Source organism: Tachypleus tridentatus, chromosome 9 (genome assembly GCF_004210375.1).
Source record: "Tachypleus tridentatus isolate NWPU-2018 chromosome 9, ASM421037v1, whole genome shotgun sequence".
Taxonomy (NCBI): Eukaryota; Metazoa; Arthropoda; class Merostomata; order Xiphosura; family Limulidae; genus Tachypleus; species Tachypleus tridentatus.
Genome location: NC_134833.1, coordinates 124,171,688 through 124,188,128, shown reverse-complemented (window position 1 = coordinate 124,188,128; position 16,441 = coordinate 124,171,688). Strand labels below are relative to the sequence as shown.

The following is a 16,441-nucleotide window of genomic DNA, read 5'->3' as shown; positions in this document are numbered from 1 at the left end:
CAGAATTTAGTAAGTTTTGCAGACTGACTGATATATAGGCCATCTAATTTACATATAAATCTTCAAACTCAAGTTTTATTGTGTGAGAAGACTGCAACACTAAACTCTTTCAGCCTTTTCTGTTCTCCACGAATAATTGTTAATGTAATATCAACCAACTATTAAAAGAAAAAACCTGCAAATGAACAGACAAAAATATTATAATTGAAATTTCACTTGATAAACTTGAGGATAAACATGGGTGAGTTTTCAGTGAACATTTCACTGAAATATATATATTAGCTGGAGTTTTAAAAGCCACCTAGCCCTCTTCCCCCAAAGCTATGGGGTTGTACATATTTTTAGATGCATATTGAGCTATCCTGGACAACTTTCAGTATGAAATAGGCTTTGTAAACAAAAATCAAATCACTTACTTGTTATTTTACCACATGAATCAATCCGACAATCACATAAACCTAGTAAAGTATTTGAAACTGTAATACTTATACTTTATACACATATCCAATTAGTTTTGTAAGACCTCTAGTTACACATTTTTAAATTAACCAGCTATGATTTGTCTTGTGAAAACAAAAGTTTATTTCACATTAAATCTGAATGAAGTTTCGTGATCATGTGCAATAGATGTTTAAATATTGTATCAAATGCAACTTTATGATATACGTGCTGCTATCCAGTCAACAGCTTTGTTTATTTGTTTGAATATTTACATTTGTGCCAGTTGTCTTCTAAACTGCTATAAATATAACCACACAAGAGCCCAAAATATATATTTTTGGATTGTTTGACATCTGACCCCTTAAAAATGCTCAAATAAAAAAAAGAAAATACTGACTGGACATATTGGACCAAAGTATGACCCTACCAAGTTTCAAGATAATCTGTCAAGATATGTAGGTATAGCAGTTGACTGAAAAGGGTTTGGAAGAAGATGAAACAAGAGAAAAACTACATCTCTCTCATGATGATGAAGAACCCACGTGAAGTAAAAATGTATCTCAAGATGGCTGGTATGGGTATTAAAACTCTTTTTGTTAACCTGAAGACCAAAGAAGGTTGAAACATTGTTCTCTAATTTATTTTAATAAAAGATTTAATACCCATACCAGGCATCTACAGTACACCTCTCTGTGGAGACATAATAATGAGAAATAACTGTCTCGAACACTATATTGCAGAAAATTGAAAACTGGATTCACTGAAAATAATAAGAAACCCTCCCAAGTTTACAAAGTACATCTTTTTAAAACAATTTTACTTTAAACATAGAACCAAAAATCAATGACCATGAAGTTATAAAAATCATCTTATTTTAAGAATGCAGCCTCACTCCAAAACAGTACCACCTGTTGTACTAGGATATCTCTATTAAGCCTTTGAGTGATCTCTAATCATTTGGGTAAAAAAACCCTTTAAAAGTAGACTCATTCTTGAAACACCACTGAAAACCTTTCTTGTTAATAGATTGGAACACCAAAAGATTGATAATAAGCGAAATACATGATTGTTGAGACAAAGTTAAAATTTCCTTACTTAATCGTATTATTTTTATTCATGTTATTGTTACACAAAACTACAGCAACATCGACCGAGCATTTTCAACCACAACATAGACAGTTATGCTATATGGAATGCTATGAATGTCCATGACTTACTTAAAAATTAATTATTTTTCAGTGAAAGATGCTTTATGTGGTTGTAAGTACATAACAGATGCAACGTTGTTCTGAGTGGACTCATGTTATATTGGACTCACATTAAACAAGTTCACACAAAACCTTGATAAATAATTACTTCAAAAGACACAAATCTTTATTTAAAGAAATGTTTTAAACACACTTGTTTTATTTGAAAGAGCTGCTTTTCTACTGGAATAATTTTATACGTGCCTAGTGGGGGTCGTGTTTCATTCTAAATACATATTTTTTCATTGCTGTGCATTAAAAAAGTTAACATAGCAGAAAATTAAAAACTAGGTATTTAAAATCCACAAATAGGGATTACAAAAAAATGTAAGCAAACAAAACTGTAGATCTATTGCTGACAGCTTAACTCAAGCCACAAATAACCATTTTGATTCCACTATAAAATTATTTCAAATGATATTTATTGTGTTACAGGACTCCACTGAGATTTCTGCAAGAAACTGACAGTACTTTTGAACTTACTTCCCATCCTTAATTATGTCATGCTGTGAAATTTTCTAAGTCCTTCATTTTTAGCTATCAAAAAGTCCAGTATGTGCATTAGTTGGGAACTACAGCTTGTGCAGTTTCTAGTGTTTTTATTGGAAACAGACACAACAAAATTAGAGGATTCTGATGTCGGATATTGTTATTCAAGCCACTGTTGTTCATTATTACTCAAGTTTATTTCCCTGGCAATATTTCAACAGGTGTTTGACACTGGATGATTACCATAACAGATGTCACTATTCAATATCACATCGGTAATTCTTTCTACTGTTTTTTGTACTTAGCAAAAGTCACAAGTACATATTCAGTATTTATTACCACTGTATATATTACTCTTTCATATAGCTATTGTAATTTTAAATAGGTAGTGGTAGTAAATGTTATTGATAATTGACAATTTAGCAAAGTGTGACACTGAATGAATTATTTGTGTTGCCTTATTTTAACAAACACTTGTACACAGCAGGCTGTTGAAGAACAAACATATTGTTATGTAAACCTATCAAAGTAAGCATGTGACTGTGTATGTTTATGTTGCACTTACCTTTGTTGTATTATATTAAAAGGAACATTATTCCATTCTGATGAGATTCCTTTGTTACTGTTCATCTTTTGTTATATAATAGTACAAGCTGATGGAAGCTAGTCATTAAATTTGTGATCAAACAATCTTTGTCTTCACAATGGTCCTTTGAGAACAACTTTACAGTTTGTTTCTTACAGCGTATACCACTAAGTATGTTTATTCTCTCTTGCACATTTGTTATTTATTTTTAATATGTGGTGGATGAGTGGAACACAAAGCATAAGCAACAGTAAACTGTTATAAAATGTGTAGCATTCAAATGAATTCACATGCATTTGTCAAGTTTAGAATGTATTCTCTATAAATGAAAAAAAAAAACAACTTAAGTAACAATATAATTAAAACTCATTCTAGACTGTCAGAAAAATAAAGAACCAACATGAATCAAAATACAGAGCCTGTATTGTCAAGACTCTAACAAAGTAAATAAATACAGCTGCAAGTAATGTCTGTATTATTTTCTTAAGCTTATTATAAATCCTCTATTAACTCCATGCCTACAGTACTTATCAATTTTAGTGGGGACAAAATAGTTTGTTTACTTTTTAAGAGTCCCGAGTTGTCAGCTTGAAAATACAATTTTTATATTTTGATTCAACTTTTCTGATGATCCATACATCCCTTCCCAAATTAATAATTTTAATAATTAAGTACACATACATACATATTCCTGTATATAGATAAATTTCTCATTCCCACTGAATACCAAATACCATTACTGTGTCAAATAGTCTTCATTACCTATTGAACCTGTTTTAAACTTCACTGTTCTCAAAATTGGTTCTTCTTTAAATCTGAAATCTTAAATGTTCACATAACTTTAGTGTACACACCTATATACTTCAAATTAATTCATAAATAAATACTCACAAGTAGTAACACCATAGACCAGGAAAATATGGTGCACGGTATCCGTCTCTTCCAAAAGGAAACACATGGTTCATTTACCTGTTACAGTGTACATCACAGAAGCATTTAGAAAAACACATCAGTAAAAAACTAAGTAATGAATTTTCATAACTTGTAAGAAATAAAGTTCAAACATGTTTAATACATATCAACATTTAATTAACATTTAAATTAAAATTTCCAGCTGTTTAAAATTGTAATGCATAATGTATGTAACATAATAAATTGGAGACTGATCTGAGATAAATCATAATACATCACAATCAACAATTCCTCTAAAATTAATTTTAAGGTAATAATGAATCAGTGTCATATTTCAGCCACAATTAGCTTTACTTCTCTTTCATATCTTACTATATATAATTAAAGCATGTTCTTTGCATGGTGCATTATTACAGAATTAACAGTAATTTTGTTACAGTAAATGTATTTACCATTAGTACTACATCTTGTCCTTAGTCATAATAATAATGATGTTAGCTTTCCAGCTACTTCTTATAGTTTGACTTTATTCATTACTTCCTGTACTTACACATTACATCAGTAAAGATATAATGAAACACACATGTGCAGCCACAGTGAAGTAATGTTCTTGTTATCAGAGTATTTTTATTTGAAACTACGTTCTGCAATAAAGAAATAGTTCTTGCATAAACTTTTTTCTAATTTATTGAATCTTGAATGAAGCACAAAGTGGAGAATTGTTTTATGGATTTTTGTGGTACCAGTACGAGTTAGTTTGTTTTATAAATCTATTTTCATTAGTACGAGCTTTGTCATTACATTTTAATTATAAAGATTAATTTATATTGCTAGCTTATTACATGGAATTAAATCTATCATAAATCACTTAAGCTAATTATTATCATGAGGTATTTCTGGAATTACAGCAAAGAATATCACTAACAAACAACAATTTTTGAATTTCATCTTTCCTATTTCACCATAACAATCACATTCTTTCGATAAGGCTAACGTTGGTTCGTGGTAACTTCTGTCTTTGCTGGCTTCTTTTTAAGATAGATCAAACTATAGTTAAGCTGTAACTTTGAGTTTAAAAGATTAAAGATATAAATATATGGTCAGTACTCTCTTTCGCGAAATAAATTATTTTCGTTATTTTGTTTAATACTCACAGTAATATATCAATCGTTAAGCCTATATTAATTGTAAGGCCTTCCACGATGATTAACTTCCCTTCATTCTTTTCTTTGGCCTAATTCCGTTTCGTAACATCTTATCTGCTAATTTTTTTCTGTCTCTCAACTTTTACTTTTCATTTAACACTACTTATTTATCTTTAGCGCGGACAGCCTTGTTGCTTTGTGTCATAAAACACCAAACCAAACTATTCATCTTTATTACCTGATCGTCTGTTTTCTGTATTATACACATCAATAAATTTCCCGCGACTCTAAATTCTCGACATCAATGAGTTACAAACAACACGTACATCTCTTAGAGAGTTTCGTTTTTAAACTTGTCATAATGTTTACTATAAATTAATTGATTGTGACTTTCATGTTACGAAGAAAGCTAAACAATAATTACATATTTGTTTTTAAAATAAATTAACAACAGTCACACTTAACGAACTTTTAAATAATTTACTTGATAAACATATAAACGTATGTAATTATATTGTTTGTTTGTTTTTGAATTTCGCACAAAGCTACTCGAGGCTACTGTGCTAGCCGTCCCTAATTTAGTAGTGTAAGATTAGAGGGAAAGCAGCTACCACCCACCGCCAAACTCTTGGGCTACTCTTTTACCAACGAATAGTGGGATTGACCACACTTTATAACGCCCCCACGACTGAAAGGGCGAGCATGTTTAGTGCGATGGGGATGCGAACCCGCGACCCTCAAATTACCACGTCGCACGCCTTAACACGCTTAGCCATTCCGGACTGTTATGTAATTATATACATATATAACTTATCCTACGTTACGTGCCCCGGCATGGCCAGGTGGTTAGGGCATTCGACTCGTATTCTGAGAGTCACGGGCTGGAATCTACGTTAAACTGAACATGTTGGCCCTTTCATTCATAGGGCGTTATTATAGTTAATCCCATTATTCGTTGGAAAGAGTACCCCAGGAGTTGCTTTTCCTCTTGTCTTACTCTGCTAAATTAGGGGCAGCTAGCGTAGATCGTTTTCGTGTAGCTTTGCGCAAAATTCAAAACAAAGAAATAAACCTACTTAGCATAATTACATCTTCATAAATAGAGTATCATATCATCCAGTGCTTATATTACACTGTTTGTCGTGTTATTAGAGGCAGTACTAACCACTTTCATTCACATCATTCTTGAGTTTGTATACAACTACTCGAGGATCTGCATGATATTCAGTTCTAATCAGGTATCATTAGGGAGTATTTGGCATATCATTCTTTGTTACAGGGCCTTTACCTTCACTTCTTGTATCTTTAACTGAGATGTCCTTTGCCATTATTACTTCGTCAACTAACTCTGAAGTTTCTGTATGCTTATCTCTTCCTCGTCAAAAGGTAATTCAATCTCACTTGAGTTATCGGTTTTATTTTGTAACAGATTCACTGTTGTACATTTAGTGTAGTACATTCGCTTCTTTCAGTGTAATTTTATTTATTCTTATGACGTATACTGTGGGCTGTGTAATTCACAAGTCTGCCTGTTATCTACATTAATAGAAGATTCTCGATCGTAAGAATCAACAAAGTACTAGGAGTGTATGTAATGCTAGCGATTGACAATATTTTTGCCAAACGACCTTCGGTGAATTTGTTAGTTTCGCATGATTTATATAAAAGCAGCGCACCAAGAGAGAAGAAGAATATTGTTATTGTACATATGCAATCAGTGTGCTATAGGCTTGGGAAACTGTAATTGTGATTAATGCCCGAATCGAAGAAACTATAAAATTTGATCACCAATATTTATAGATTTCGAACATTACATATTGTTCAACTCAGCAACACTTTAGCTTCAGACACAACAAGCTTAGACTCATCAGTTAACCAATCCATCCGCAGGTCTAAATATGTAAATATAACGTTATACAAAATCTAACCACTATGTGGCGCAGAGGTATTTTGTAGATCATAGTTATGTGACTGATGCCGAAAGTTAGGATTTTCAAAAGAAAATTTACAGTTTTCGGTCATTATAATTCAGATAACTTTTGTGAAAATGGTGAGTTTAAATGCTTTATTTTCTGGTTGCCAAACTTTCTTGGTCGTTCAGAGTTTTTTTCTTGCAAGAGACAAAAATTGTAATATGCCAAGTGGTGTAGCCAACTCAACAATGTAATTCAGGACCAGGTTATTCGTACTCTTAGAAAGATAATTTATATTTTTGCTATACTCTGTTGGTCCTAGTATGATGTATGCAGAAGTAAACACAACCTAGCTCATTAAAGCATAAACATCATTTTTAAGATATGTGTGCAATCAAATGGACAGTTGATCCGAAATAGAATCATATGAGGACCAACAAAACAAAAACGAAGTTAGATGTTAGAATAGAACTTTTTTAGAAGTTAGTTTTCCCAATACCATAATCTTCTGTGTTGTATGGTCATACTCTCACCCTTAGTACCATAGTGAAGAATGTAATACTAACAATAAAGCTGAGTTAGAAGCTACATTATTAACAAAAGTTTTATTGTTGCATTAGAAACATAAAATCTTCTGGAATTAGACTGCAGTCTGAAGCAGTAGACATAATACAAAACGTTTTGGAAAGTATGGGATCTATTGGTCAATCCTGGCTCTATCATCCAATAATTTAAACTATAAATATTAATGAATAAATTTTTAAAAAATCTTAAAGCCAGTCCATATCATTCATATACTTTTCAAGATTTCTGTTAAACTCATTTAAATTTTTTGCTCTATAACATTTAAAGACAACTCACTCCAAAGGCCAACTATCTTGTAAGAAGAATTAAGTTATCTCAGCTGAAGGTGACTTCTACTCTGCCAGTGTTTATATTTAAGTCCTCTAGTCCTACTGTTCTCACTGTTAAGTATGAACAAAGATGATACATCAACATTATCAATTTCCTTTACAATATCAGACACCTCATCATATTACATCCCTCCACCAATTCTTCTTTTTCCAAGAGAAAGCAGTATGAGAGATTTCAGCCACTCCTCATATGACAACTCCTCCATCCTTGGCATCATTCTAGTAACCCAACTTTGAACCTCTTTAAACAATTCAAAGCACTTCCCAAGTTAAGGGTACCAAGACTGAACACGATACTTCAAATATGACATAACCAATGAACCATACAGTGAAATTATAACTGCTTTAGATTTGCATTAAAAATCTCTGTAAATATAACCTAAAATTTTATTTGCTGTACCACCAGCAATAACACAATGCTTGGATAGCTTCTGAGACTGATCAACTATTACATCAAGATCCCTTTTTCTCTATTGTTTAGATTATTCCCATCCAAATTATTATTCATATAATGATAACCCAGTGGCATTATTTTGCATTTATTATAATTAAATTTCATCTGCCATTTATTTACCCAATTCACTGAATGATATAAATCCTTCTGTAAATCAGTCACATCCTCTTCACAGGTAGTAACACCCTACGTTGTAATGTAATTGCACATTTAAGTAATTTATTGACCATTGATCAAAGATCCTAAGACTTGAACCATGAGGTACCTCATTTGTGACATTAATGTAGTTTGGTTGAACTGCATTGGTGACAATCCTTTCTTCCTGATCTACTCTTACTCTCATCAACATAAGTAATAACCTTTGGAAAAAATGTTATAAGATTTGTAAGGCAAGGTTTTCCATCAGTGAAACCATGTTAGCTGTCCAATAAAATTCTAAACTTGGTTAAATAACTTTTTGAAGTTTTTCTTTTTTATCAGACTCTCCAAAATGTGATCTACAACTGATGTAAGACTAATGGGTCTATAAGCACTGGGACAATTTTCATCACCCCTGTTGATAAGAGGAGTTACATCAGTTAATTTTCAATTTATTTTGTTTCTCATTCATTTTATTTCCAATACTGTTTGTGAGCCAACATTGTTTTTACTTGTTGCTACCCTGTTCTTTCTGTAAGGAAAATATTTACCTTGAATATTGAATTTTTTTTTTCGTTAAAGATTTTCCACATTTGCTCAGAGTCTCAGCATAACACAGCTGCCCAATTCACAACAGATAATTTTGTGGTTTCCCTTTAAAATTTGATTTTAAAATTTGGAAGCAAAATATTCTGATTTCAATATGCAGGAAAAAAACATCAAACTTAATACAGCAGTGTTCATTTGTACCCATGTGTTTCCCAGTTTCCTACCTATATTTTTGAAATTACAACAAATCTCAAATAGCAGTTTCTAGTAAATTCCTTGACCAATTAGTAAAAAAGTCATTGTGAACATTTACAAAAACCTTTCTATCTTACAAGTTGACTGTAGCATTTCCTGATGTGTATGCTTGAAATTAAAATCACTCATAATTATGGCTTCACTAACAGCTGAAACCTTAATCTCATTGTAACTGTTTGAGTTTTGTCAATATCGTTTGGTTGTTTGTAACAAATTCCCATTAAATGTCATTTTCAAGCTCATTACTTTTTTTCTTGCAAGAGACAAAAATTGTAATATGCCAAGTGGTGTAGCCAACTCAACAATGTAATTCAGGACCAGGTTATTCGTACTCTTAGAAAGATAATTTATATTTTTTGCTATACTCTGTTGGTCCTAGTATGATGTATGCAGAAGTAAACACAACCTAGCTCATTAAAGCATAAACATCATTTTAAGATATGTGTGCAATCAAATGGACAGTTGATCCGAAATAGAATCATATGGGGACCAACAAAACAAAAACGAAGTTAGATGTTAGAATAGAACTTTTTAGAAGTTAGTTTTCCCAATACCATAATCTTCTGTGTTGTATGGTCATACTCTCACCCTTAGTACCATAGTGAAGAATGTAATACTAACAATAAAGCTGAGTTAGAAGCTACATTATTAACAAAAGTTTTATTGTTGCATTAGAAACATAAAATCTTCTGGAATTAGACTGCAGTCTGAAGCAGTAGACATAATACAAAACGTTTTGGAAAGTATGGGATCTATTGGTCAATCCTGGCTCTATCATCCAATAATTTAAACTATAAATATTAATGAATAAATTTTTAAAAAATCTTAAAGCCAGTCCATATCATTCATATACTTTTCAAGATTTATGTTAAACTCATTTAAATTTTTTTTGCTCTATAACATTTAAAGACAACCCACTCCAAAGGCCAACTATCTTGTAAGAAGAATTAAGTTATCTCAGCTGAAGGTGACTTCTACTCTGCCAGTGTTTATATTTAAGTCCTCTAGTCCTACTGTTCTCACTGTTAAGTATGAACAAAGATGATACATCAACATTATCAATTTCCTTTACAATATCAGACACCTCATCATATTACATCCCTCCACCAATTCTTCTTTTTCCAAGAGAAAGCAGTATGAGAGATTTCAGCCACTCCTCATATGACAACTCCTCCATCCTTGGCATCATTCTAGTAACCCAACTTTGAACCTCTTTAAACAATTCAAAGCACTTCCCAAGTTAAGGGTACCAAGACTGAACACGATACTTCAAATATGACATAACCAATGAACCATACAGTGAAATTATAACTGCTTTAGATTTGCATTAAAAATCTCTGTAAATATAACCTAAAATTTTATTTGCTGTACCACCAGCAATAACACAATGCTTGGATAGCTTCTGAGACTGATCAACTATTACATCAAGATCCCTTTTTCTCTATTGTTTAGATTATTCCCATCCAAATTATTATTCATATAATGATAACCCAGTGGCATTATTTTGCATTTATTATAATTAAATTTCATCTGCCATTTATTTACCCAATTCACTGAATGATATAAATCCTTCTGTAAATCAGTCACATCCTCTTCACAGGTAGTAACACCCTACATTGTAATGTAATTGCACATTTAAGTAATTTATTGACCATTGATCAAAGATCCTAAGACTTGAACCATGAGGTACCTCATTTGTGACATTAATGTAGTTTGGTTGAACTGCATTGGTGACAATCCTTTCTTCCTGATCTACTCTTACTCTCATCAACATAAGTAATAACCTTTGGAAAAAATGTTATAAGATTTGTAAGGCAAGGTTTTCCATCAGTGAAACCATGTTAGCTGTCCAATAAAATTCTAAACTTGGTTAAATAACTTTTTGAAGTTTTTCTTTTTTATCAGACTCTCCAAAATGTGATCTACAACTGATGTAAGACTAATGGGTCTATAAGCACTGGGACAATTTTCATCACCCCTGTTGATAAGAGGAGTTACATCAGTTAATTTTCAATTTATTTTGTTTCTCATTCATTTTATTTCCAATACTGTTTGTGAGCCAACATTGTTTTTACTTGTTGCTACCCTGTTCTTTCTGTAAGGAAAATATTTACCTTGAATATTGAATTTTTTTTTTCGTTAAAGATTTTCCACATTTGCTCAGAGTCTCAGCATAACACAGCTGCCCAATTCACAACAGATAATTTTTGTGGTTTCCCTTTAAAATTTGATTTTTAAAATTTGGAAGCAAAATATTCTGATTTCAATATGCAGGAAAAAAACATCAAACTTAATACAGCAGTGTTCATTTGTACCCATGTGTTTCCCAGTTTCCTACCTATATTTTTGAAGTTACAACAAATCTCAAATAGCAGTTTCTAGTAAATTCCTTGACCAATTGGTAAAAAAAGTCATTGTGAACATTTACAAAAACCTTTCTATCTTACAAGTTGACTGTAGCATTTCCTGATGTGTATGCTTGAAATTAAAATCACTCATAATTATGGCTTCACTAACAGCTGAAACCTTAATCTCATTGTAACTGTTTGAGTTTTGTCAATATCGTTTGGTTGTTTGTAACAAATTCCCATTAAATGTCATTTTCCTTTATATCCACTTATAGAACCTTCACTGGATTCAAGCTCATTACTGTTATCTTTGATATCTTTAACTAAAATAGGATGTAATTCACATTTTACATGTAAATCCACTTCTCTCTTTCATACTTTATTCATTGAAAAGCCTTTACCACTATATTTGAAAGAAATTTTTGTCACACATCATCTTTGGTTAACCATATTTCAGTTATTCCCATTATATCAAAATCTTTCATTCCTACTAATGCTCTAAAGTTATCTATTTTATATCTTTTACTTCTGTTATTATGATAGTAAGAATTAAGCCTACCCTTATAATTACTTCTATACTAATTTCCTGAACTAAACTTTTCTCTGTCTCATATTTATTTTTCATTACTTTATAGTGGACCTCACCACTATCTAATCATGTTGTGTATGCCACCAGCAAAAGTAAATAAGAACTTAATGAATTTCAGTATTTAGGTGAGACTTTCCAGTTTTTGAGACAGAGTAACCAAAAGGGAACTAAATATGTGACTTCTATCAATACTTTAACTCCACTGCATACTTGTGAAGATTTTTACATTCAACTCCTGGTCAGATACTATATACGTCAAAGTTTTAGGATTCTTCTACAGTAGATACCTGTGACTTGTTGGTGATAAATTTGAAAATAGCATGCAGCAAGTTATCTACTTATTTTAAAATTATATATTTAAAACAAGTTAAATGTACATACAAAAAATCTTTAGACTATGATGACCATAGTTACATTTTAAATGTGACAGTTCATTTCATGTTAAATGTCCACTTTGGTTGATTAAATTATTTTATAATCCACTTCACAAGCTGAACTAATTTAGAATACCCTGTAACAAGTTATTCTCCATATTTCTATCAAACTGTTAAATTCATTTTTAAATAACAACCAGTAAAAGTGTACACTCAAAGTATGGTTAATTTCACATTTTCTAACTGTACACTTCTGTTCAATTTGCCACTGCTATTTATATGTTTATCACTGAGGCCTTTGGAATTTTGTATATCCTCAGCAGTAATGAATTTGAAATACAACATTTTACTCTCTTACTGAGTTATGTAACCAAATTTGTCATAACTATCCCCTTTCAAATAATTGTTTTGAACTTTCTGGGTATGAAAAATGTAACAGCCATTAAATATTAACTCTTGTTGTAAATAATAATTCCAATAAGTGTTGGGGTCAGCCGAGGGAGATGGTGCCTCCGAGGTGGCCCAGGCTTCCCCTGCTGGCAGGACTGTGACTTAGGATTCTGAGAAACCCCTTGCCTAGGTCTCAGGTGTTCTTTTTCACCCGCACTTCACTGGCATCATCCTTGTGTCACATAGTGATGCTGAGGAGCAGGTTGTGAGCATTGATGTTGTTGAAACTCTACTTAAATAAGTGGTTGAGTCTAACAACGCAAAATGCATATTTTTTCTTTATGTTCATTAAGATGTTGGCCAGCAGTATATCATTGTAAAATTACTTTCATGCTTAAGCAACAAATTATTGCTTTGATTTCTTCTCCAAGTGTATTCAGTTATAATGTTTCACACCATCAAATATAGAACCTCACATGAAGGTAGATGTATCAATATTACACTTCATGTGAAGACGGAGTTCTCAGATTAATATCTCGCCTGAAATCTGATGTATCAACCTAGTATTTCCTATGATAAAAGGATTAATTACTCTGTTCCAAATATCAAGAACTGAAAGATAACATGTAACTTTTCACAAAGCAATAAAACAGATCAAAATGAGAGCTAGTTCTTCCACACACCAAGGATATCTTTCAACTGTTGGTGTGGAAGCCCAGAGAAATGTAAGCTTAAGAACCACTTCAATTGGATCTCAAGATAGAGATTTAAAATGAGTTTACGTACTGTATCGATTACGTGAAACCGAAAGAAAACTGCAAATGTGAGTTATTAATAATAGAAAATGTAAAATTCTTTAAGCCTAACGATACCTTAATTTAGTATTTTAAACATTTTAATTGAATAAATATATTTCTTGCTTTTATAATACATTTTTATATTATACATTGATAATAAAGTATAAAAATTGCTATTTGTATACATATATATATTTACAGTTTAAACGAATAACCATCATAGAAAAATAATACCCGTTATATTATTTGAGTTCCTCTCTCGAAGACTTAGTTTCTCCAGTCCTTCACTAACTTGTATTCAAAGACCATCGAACAGGAACTCAACTAGTTTCTTCAACCTATACAAATATTTATAAACTATAGAAGAAATCCATCGGGCATCTTTAACTCCTATTTACTAGGTTTATTGTTTTGTTTGTTTTGGAATTTCTCACAAAGCTACTCGAGGGCTATCTGTGCTAGCCGTCCCTAATTTAGCAGTGTAAGACTAGAGGGAAGGCAGCTAGTCATCATCACCCACCGCCAACTCTTGGGCTACTCTTTTACCAACGAAAAGTGGGATTGACCGTCACATTATAACACCCCCCAGGGCTGGGAGGGCGAGCATGTTTGGCGCGACTCGGGCGCGAACCCGCGACCCTCAGATTACGAAGCGCACGCCTTAACGCGCTAGGCCATGCCAGGCCCTACTAGCTTTAACCACACACTTAACTAATTAAATTAATCACCTAGACAGTTATATTCATAAGATATCTCTCAGTTATATAACATAAGTATTTTGTTATGTAATAACTGTGTATACAATCGGAATTGAGCTAGGTTTTCCAACAGATACACCTTACTAGACTACATAACAAGAATCTAACTGTCTTTATTATTCGAAGGTACTTTTCACAATTAAAGCTGCTTTTGTCACCGCTATTGCAATAGATCAAAACAATATTTCAATTTACTGGTTATTTTTAATATTGCAGACCAAGAGAAAATGTTAGTTGTCATAAATGTATATAGCCATAATGTATGGGGTATGACAGACATCAGTTTTTAACGTATCGTCTAAAGATGTCATGGTAATTGTGTAATACAAAATAAACGGAAGCTATTACCCGTTATGTCGATTATAGAAAAATGAAAACAACGCATTTAACAAAGAAAACACACATTAATAACCACAACCTTAAAAACCATAGCAAGGCAAAATCGAAGGTCACCACAACCTGAACAGGTAAAATTCCACTCAAACAAAGCTCACCATTACTATGTAACTACTGCCAGTGCCTTCTTTGAGACAGTTAAGATATCAAAAACAAAATGTGCAATAAAAATAGTTTTTTATGACAAAATAAACTTCAGGTTATCGTATTGAATCAGAATGTTTCCCTTACAGTTGCAACAATCTGCAGTGATGTGTAAATAGGTTGAGCTCACTTCAAACTCATGAAGATAACTTTTGAGATGTATAAAATTAATTCTTTTAGTCCAACTTCATATAGTTTGTTTAGAATATTCGTGCAAAGCTAAAGCGCTGTTTTCGCTAGCTGTTCCTAATTCTGACACATATATTAGACTCGTTGTGAATTTAATGTGTTATACGAATATAAGAGATATATAAAATATATTTTGTGCAAAACTACCTCTGATGGAAATGTTATCAGACTTCGAATGATACATTTAAATGGTAATACAGTCTGGTACAAGTTAAACAATCGACCAGCTTGACGTTTGAAGGTCTCCAATGGATGCATGCCAAATCAGGTTGTATATATTTTGAATCCTCTATTTATGCTGTCATGACTAATTGCGGTGATTATTATTCGTGTGACGGAAATCACACTTGCTTCTGATCCAGAATTAATTTTAAAAGCAGGTTACAGCAAGGTCATAGTCTAAGTAAAAGTCTCTGAAAAAGGGATGCCCGGTTTACAGCCACGTGACATTTCTCGCTTGAGTTTGGCAAGTTGCCAATATCTTGCCGAACACATTAACACTCCTACGAAAAGACGTTTCTTGTCCTGATTTCTCCAAGCCCGTTCCCCTGGCTGTGGTTTCGCTAGATAGTAGATAGGGACAGTGGGAATCTCGTTAATCCGTTCATTAATGGATTTAAATGGCAATTTCATTTAAATACAAAATTATTAGCCTAATATTAATAACCTTTCAAGTTGCTCTGGGGCCTATTTGGCCCCACTTTTCGTAGGAGTGTTAAATAGAGATCTTTCAGCTGAGACTAGCAGCACACAAAGTTTTCAGATTGGATGCAGTCATTTGAAATGTGCAACTTACAACTTAGGTGATTTTTTTTGGTCGATGACCACTTGCCACATCTGTGGAAAACAAGTTTTAGTTTTACGCTCGGTGGGGTTTTAAAATAAGACAATGCTTTCTGTGAACAAGGAAGATTTTGTTGTAGGAGGTGACGGACGATTCTTCATTTATTAACTTAGAGTACAATGAAACTGTTGTTAATAAGTCAAGTAGTGTTTCTGAACGTGTGACAGGATGTGAACAATATTTCCAACTAAGTTTTAAAATTGATTCTGTTTTCGCAGAGAGTTGAAACTCTATTAGGGGATTATAGAGTGGAAAATGAAATTCGAAGTTCACAGGTAATGGATAACAACGAACATCGCGTTTTGTACGAGAAACTTGAGAATTATACGAAGAGCTGGACATTATCGAAATCCGAATCAGAAGGTTTTGAGCCATCTTACGATGTTGACAGTGGTAGGAATAGTGTTAAAGAGCTAAACTTTCAAGGGAATGGTTACACTATACTGGGAAATGTCTATAACTCCAACCAGATGAAAGATAGCGGTATAACCTCTCCGTTTGACGAATATATTGATATACTGGATGCAGTTGATACATCCGACTTTGAAGATTCATTAAATTATTATAGA

General features: G+C 32.5%; 2 long non-coding RNA genes across 42 annotated transcripts in view; one reads left to right on the top strand and one right to left on the bottom strand.

Annotated features, from left to right (window-relative positions):
- The window catches only part of LOC143226270 (uncharacterized), an 86,237-nt gene extending 80,935 nt beyond the window's left edge, over positions 1–5,302 (bottom strand). For 7 of the 39 annotated variants that reach the window (XR_013014495.1, XR_013014501.1, XR_013014516.1 and 4 more), the window contains exons 1-2: positions 4,830–5,253; positions 3,655–3,732 (exon numbers count right to left, since the gene is read on the bottom strand). This is a non-coding gene — a long non-coding RNA (uncharacterized LOC143226270). Of the gene's footprint in view, positions 1–3,654; positions 3,733–4,829 lie in introns of all 39 variants that reach the window. The other 32 variants (XR_013014520.1, XR_013014517.1, XR_013014509.1 and 29 more) reach the window with 12 other exon arrangements.
- Positions 5,303–6,679: 1,377 nt separating this feature from the next.
- The window catches only part of LOC143226267 (uncharacterized), a 48,062-nt gene continuing 38,300 nt past the window's right edge, over positions 6,680–16,441 (top strand). The window contains exon 1 of one of the 3 annotated variants that reach the window (XR_013014481.1): positions 6,680–6,870. This is a non-coding gene — a long non-coding RNA (uncharacterized LOC143226267). The remainder of the gene's footprint in view (positions 6,871–16,441) is intronic. The other 2 variants (XR_013014480.1, XR_013014479.1) reach the window with 2 other exon arrangements.